The sequence below is a fragment of the Triticum aestivum genome, chromosome 6B (assembly GCF_018294505.1).
Source record: "Triticum aestivum cultivar Chinese Spring chromosome 6B, IWGSC CS RefSeq v2.1, whole genome shotgun sequence".
In the NCBI taxonomy this organism is placed as follows: domain Eukaryota; kingdom Viridiplantae; phylum Streptophyta; class Magnoliopsida; order Poales; family Poaceae; genus Triticum; species Triticum aestivum.
This window is the reverse complement of record NC_057810.1, coordinates 604987287-604994023: the sequence shown is the minus strand read 5'-3', so window position 1 is coordinate 604994023 and position 6737 is coordinate 604987287. Positions and strand designations below refer to the sequence as shown.

Sequence of the window (6737 nt, the reverse complement as noted above, 5' to 3'; positions counted from 1 at the left end):
GTCCCCCCTTTCGGCTATCTCATCTGCTGTTCCTCGACTCTCAGGAAGGTAAGATCATCAATCAATAGTAGGCTGCTGCTCTGTGCAGTTAAAGATGGGATCCAACCTGTTCTGTTTGCTTGTTTCCTATAATCTGTGCTCGATTCCATATTTCTGTATCCTTCGATTCCCGGGACAGATCTGATCTCCTTTATACTGACCTCAAACAACGAGCGAAGTCGAGATGTTGATGAGAAAGGGGCTTTTCTCAAGGCCAAAGAGTGCTCTTTGAAGGCTACTATGCATCCTTACGAATACAAGAGTGGTTTTTTTTGTTTTGGGTATAGCAGGACTTGAACCTGCGACCATTAGGTTAAAAGCCCAATGCTCTACCAACTGAGCTATACACCCGATTTTACAAGAAGGCTTGGTGCAGAAAAGAAAAGAGGGCGGCCTGGCCCCTTTTCTTCTTATCATATCACAAGGGCGCGGCTCTGTATGGTATAGTACTGTGGAGCAAGTCTGGGAGTCCTTTCCACTCATTGAGGATTCTATCTAAAAAAGAAGGTCAACGGGGGAGACTACAGTAGCTCGAACTCAGACTATCTACAAAAAAGGTAAAGTCGTCTTTCCTAGGGTTCGACCGAAAGGAGCTGTGTTCTATGGTTTGACGTTGTGGAGGTCCAGCACTCTTCTAAACGAAGAAAGAGGGGATTCGCGCTACCTCCTACTCCTACAGAAGATCGATTGGCGCGAACTTCCGATCGATTCCTTATTCATTGTTGCCGACCCTTACATCATCATAAAGAGAATCAAGATATCCCAAGAACCCAGCTAGGGATGAATGACTAGCGCTCAAGAACAAGCAAGGGATGAGCGCACGGGAGCGGCGTTGCTTGTTGCTTTATTATCACATTAGAGAAGCGGAACCTCCAAGCTCAGACATCTCGAACTCAGAAACTACCCTTCTATCCCACCGTGCTCCTCCGGCATCGGAAGCAGAACTACCTGACCGAAGGAGATAGACAGGAAGGGAAGACGGTCATACAAAGGCCGAATAAAGCTCTCTTGAAGCTGCATCTGAATAGACCTAGAGTCACTCAGTACATACGAACCCTTGAATAAATAAGAATTGAGAAGTATGAAATGTGGGCATCATAACAAAAAAAGAAAAAGACCAAACCAGTAAGACTAATGTCTACTTATTTATACCTTTGAGAGGTCCACTTAGACTATTATGATTTTCTCTTTAGCTACGTAGGTTATATAAGATTCAATTCAATCTAACAAGCGGACTGGACTACCTTCGGCTACTACAAGATATTTAGAAACCTAAGAAGCTGAGCCTACTTTACGCACTTAAGGCAGCAGCAGATGATGAAGAAATGGGCGGTAGATGATAATGAGAAAGGGCGCCCCTTGGCATTTCCTGTGGGGGAGTCTGATTGATCCAATCACGACGAATGATGTCAACCCCCTCTTTTGCGCCTAACTTGACTCTGATTCTCCCACTATGAGAGCTGATCCAGGGGCTAGTTCGGCTACAGAATGGAATTTACGAAAGCCCCCCGTCTTTCTGACTCAATGTATTGCCCTTTGGGACCAGGATCTGACGAGGAAGTGAGAGAGGGGACACCAAACATAGGTGCGTACCATTGCCCCAATCCAATGGACTATGTCATACAGGGAGGAACCCTTGGAGGTTGGGACAGAAAGAAAGCAGGTTTTGCTTCTGCTTCCTTCGAGCAACCAAACTCTTTCGTCAGGTGTGGGTCAAGTTCCCTCATTATTGCTTGACTTCCCCTTTGGGGCACGAAAAGATGGACTAGGACTTAAGTAAGGGAGAGGACAACCCCTGTTTCTGGCTTACCTTCAACGAGTGAGTGCTATTCCCATTCCTTACTTTGATCCGACCCTGTTCCCCGACCAGTTTGCTTGCTCACTAGAAGAGTCAAGCGAGAGCAGCTAGTTTAGAAGGAAAAGGACACCTGGGGCTATTCTGCCTCACTTGTCGGAGACTGAACTACCGCTCGCTTACTTGCTGATCAAGGAGGTCATTTCCACTTACTCTAAGCATAGAAGGAAGAAGATTGAAAAACTAACAAACAAATTGTCTTCAGCCCTACTTACTTATAGGCTGACTTGGCCCAGGAAACAAGGTTCTATTAGGCTTGCAGGGCTTAAAAAAGAATGAGCTAGATCGCAGGTATTTGGATACGAGGTAGTAGCGGGGTCTAGTCGAAGCGGTGCGCAAAGTGTACAAAGGCGAGTCTCACGGGCAGCGGCACGTGAGGGGTCTCCCGAACTTCATGGAAGACGCAGTTAGGGAGTTGGAAGATGCACTTTGGACTCCTGCACCAGTAAGAATGGAACTGGAATAAAAAGTCGGGGTAGCTAGTCACTCCGTTACTGAGGAAAGAGAGGATGGCATTTCCATAAGTAGACTCTCCTTCTTACTGAATCCTTATCCTGCCCTCTCTACTCGGGAACAATTCATTCTTAACTCGTACATAAGTTCCGGGCGTCGACAAGAGAGTTAGCGATCTACAGCTGGTTCGGTGGACTGGTGGTGACACGGGCGGGCCCTCTACTTTATTTGCCGAATCCAATCGATCATGGGCGGCCCTCTTCGTTCACAGTCTTTCTTTCCTTTCGAATCCAATTGTTCCAATCTGACCAAATAGCAATTCATTGAAATCATTCGGGTCACCTCTTTTTTAAGCACTTGACCAAGCCTATTTCTATAGAAAAGGACAGGAATCTATTGACTTTGAGTCTGTCTCCTACTACGAAATTGGAACTGAACACAGGATGGCAATAGTGAGAAAAAAAATCCCCTCGTACTACGTCATTATTTATTCGATTTTCCCTGGTAAGTGCTCCAGATGCAGTTGCTTTAGTTGACGTAGTGAGTGGAACCTAATTATATGTTTCCTTGAATACCAGAGTTGCCTTTTGTAGATGAGAAAGCCAACAATTTTGCAAGGAGTTGATAATTGCACTTGAAGTAGTAAGTTTAAAGACAGTTGAAACTTAATGGCACCGTTTAACCAAGCACTCTTGTAGCTTCGGAAACTCCGTGTTCAGATCGGTGAGGCAAGAGACGAATTCATCGTTAGTTACCTCCACGATATCCAAAATACCCTCAAGACCATGAAGACAGATAATGAGAGTCAGGTTCAAACAATTCAAGGATTGTAAATACCATAACAGCAAAGTAGAATGCACCAAATTTTTCCTATTACCGGCTCCAGGAAGAGCACACCAAATGAAAGAAACTATTACTCAAAAAGCGAATCACATCTCGATCCACAAACTGCCAAAAGCCTTTGTTATTCCATTCCCAGTGGAACGTCAACCTGTTTAACAACAATTTTCTAAGAAACTTGCTGAATTCTAAATGAAACAACCTTATTTTCAAGTGACAGGCAATATCCATTTCAACCAATTATTCAAGATCAAAGGGCTAACTGCACAGCTAATTGAATTCCTTTTCGAGGATGAGTTCATCTTGAAACCGCATTTGCTTCCTAATTAAACTGAGAAAAAATAAGAATATTAAAAGAAAGACTCCACAGAACATGAATGAATTCAGGTACATCACATCAGGCTGATATGTGCCGGTATCATACCTGTTTCAAGATTCTGGCTAAGCCCTTCTTGTTGCCACATATCCAGTTTCTTCTAAGGTTTCTGGAATTGCTCAAGTTCCTGCTCAACGCTTCTTGTCTAGCTCCAGTCTAGCACTTGTACCAGTCGCCTACCAGATCACGGCTTTGCTCCAATTCTACTCTCCAATTATGCAATCCTCTCCAAAATTGGGGCTTTTCTTCACTTCAGCACTTCCCCTCGCAGTGGATTCCACTAGGTTCTTAACCTCTTCCCAATTCTTAAACTGAAACCTGCGATGTCTAATCCAACTCGGCACCTAACCAGCTTGTCAGCATCGTAAGTTTGCCTCAACATTCCCCCTAGAAATACAAAAATAATGTAAATCTACTTTCATTTATTTATTAGGGTAGGGATGAGACTTTCTTTTTCTTTTTCTATTTTCTAGAATAAGTATGCTCTGGAGTAAAAGGATTCGGACCTTTGCATGCCGGTACCAAAAACCGATGCCTTACCACTTGGCTATACTCCAAACGGGGGGAAGGCTCGATGAAAACGAGCTGGGATATAGATTTTTCAGAAGGAAGAGTTAGTTACCCTCGGTCTTCCTTCTTTCCCGGGAATCAAGGAAGTAGTAGCGGGACAGTCCTTTATTTCCCCCTTTAGACCAACTACAACAAGCTCGCTCCTTAGGTTAGCTCTCTGCTCTACCTATTTGTTTGCAATGCCTTGCTTATCAAAATAGGCCTTTCTGTAACCTGACCTTACGCTGAAAAACTGCACTTGTTGGCTCTGCGTCCACTAAAACTTATGAAAAAGAAATGTTATTCTATCGATATCTTCAAGAGTTCCCTAACCCCCTGACTAAGAGTGCTATGATGGGCTATTGAAGTTCGTCCCCGCGGCACGGTGGGGCAGTGCAAATCCTTTCATTAATGAAGTTCCGCCCTGACACTCCCATTATTGGCTTCCTTCCCTGGGGACCGCTCGGGCGAAGGCAGAGCATGGAATGATCGTAGGGGCATCCTTCCTAGGTGGAAAAGACGTGTGTGACTAAAACCAGGAGGATAAATCCATTTTCAAATGGCGACAGAAAGAAAGGAATCACGAAATAGAAGAAAAAGTGCACTGTGCTGGCAAATGTGGAGAATAGCCATCCATCTTTCATCAATGAAATTGTTCCGTATGGGTAGCAAATACACATATCAGAAGAGCCAACCGAAAGCACTTGCTTCAAAGAAGCAGCAGTTACCAAGAAATTCCTGTTTCAAGTCAGTATATCTCGATAGAACCAATTCCAATCCAGGTAGTGTGAACAGAGGATGTGGAAGTTCTGTTTCCTTGCCTTGTCAAGCATTTCATCTGACACTCTATCTATACTATAGCTAGATCAATTCCTATTCTTTCTTCCAGGCGACTTTACTCCAAAGAATTTTGCCTTCTTATCTTGACTCGATCTCACGAAATTTGATTGATTGGCACACCGCGCATCTGGCATTCGCTTATCCTATCTATCTCTTCCAACTAAGCTGATCACTGGAAAATATGAAATCCTGCAAGCAATCATTCCAGAGCCAACTACGAAGATACCTGGTCTTCCACTCTGTTCACTGGAGGAAAGACAAGAAAGTAAACAATTCTTCAAAGGAATTGGCTCTACCGGAACAGAGGAATTGGCTCGCTCCTTCGCTCGCTGGGTAAGCATAGAATGCACACCAGTCTGGTATCAAAGCGTATCTACTTGAAAAGGAGACTACTTGAACAGATGAAATGGAAGGAAGAAATGAAAGTTCGATCTACCAACGTAGAGTCCGCCCCTCCCAGGAAGAAGAAATTTGCTACTTTGGCTCATCAGTTGGTAAGTCTGTCTATGAAGTTCAGTGCCCAGAAAAGAGAAAAAAAAGACCAAAACAAGCTGTTTCAAGCTCTACAAGTCCTATATATATAGTGTTCCACTAGATAGCCGTGTTAAACTAGTCCAGTCTTGCCGAGTGGCCTTATCTTCTGGTTACCTGGTCCGGTACTTCTACTTCGAGAGTGAGTTAGTAAACAGGATCAACTTTATGATCCATTTTGAGAAATTGCAATCACAGAATCAGAACGAGTGGGTCTAGAGTCCATCCTCACACAGTTGAAATGATGCTTCTCCCTTCTCCTTTCCAAAAGAAAGTGGATCTCATAGCCTCTGACAATTCGAAAAGTAGGTCTCAGTCTCATTTTCAGATGCCATTTTCCACCGGAAAGAGAATCCCATATTCTTTAAGCCAAGCCGCCAATCCTAGGGTCAATGCGGAACAGGAAACCATTGCTATTTGAGCAGTTAGAGAATCGAAATTCCACTCATTTAGAAATCGATCGGCGAATGCCAGAGGAAGGATAAGGGGAGCCTACACCAACGTAGTCTTAGCCCTAGAACACATGGAGCTTGGAGCACTGATAATAAGTCTGTCTGATTTTCAAGGAGTTTATGAACAATCACCACATCCATATTGAGGAGAAAGCTCACTCAGGCTACTGAACTTGTAAATACAGTTGCGCTCATGATAGGGATTCCGTTTATGGCGTGAGGTGAAGTTAGAAGCATACCTGGATATATACTCATAGTGGCTTCCATACCTATCTCCGGTAGAACTAACAAAATAGAAACCTATGACTAGTAGACTCATACGAAAACTTGAAAGATCTATTTCATTAGAAGAGAAAGTTCACTAATCTATGGCCTAGAAAGCCAAAAGAAATGATCAGTCCAATGACAGAAGGACAGAAGCGCGTTCCCTTCGTCCTCAATGTGTGTCCACAGCTTACTCGAGTGCTTGAGATATTCATTTGGTTTAAGGCACCTTCATCGTAGGAAGGAAAAAACCCGGAGCCCCGGGCGGATCATTCCCTCTAACAAGCTAAACAAGAGTCCAGGAGCGAGAGAGGAAAATCCAAAGTGCAAATAACATAATATGAAAAAAGAAAAAAGTTCTATTGAGTTGTTGAAAAAAAGGCACTTTAGAAGCGAAAGTAGGCTATTCTCGTAAAGGAATATCGTAACGGGCGACTAGGTAATATAGAAGGCCGACCCACCCGAATCTCTTGGTGGCCTTTCCCTCGGCTTCCATCACAGAAGATGTCAGCAATAGCAATCCTTCAGTCAATAGAAT

General features: G+C 43.7%; 1 non-coding gene across 1 annotated transcript; it reads right to left on the bottom strand.

The window, feature by feature from the left end:
• Positions 1–317: 317 nt before the first annotated feature.
• TRNAK-UUU (transfer RNA lysine (anticodon UUU)) lies at positions 318–390 on the bottom strand. The gene has a single exon. It is a non-coding gene; the product is annotated as a tRNA-Lys (tRNA).
• Positions 391–6737: the final 6347 nt, after the last annotated feature.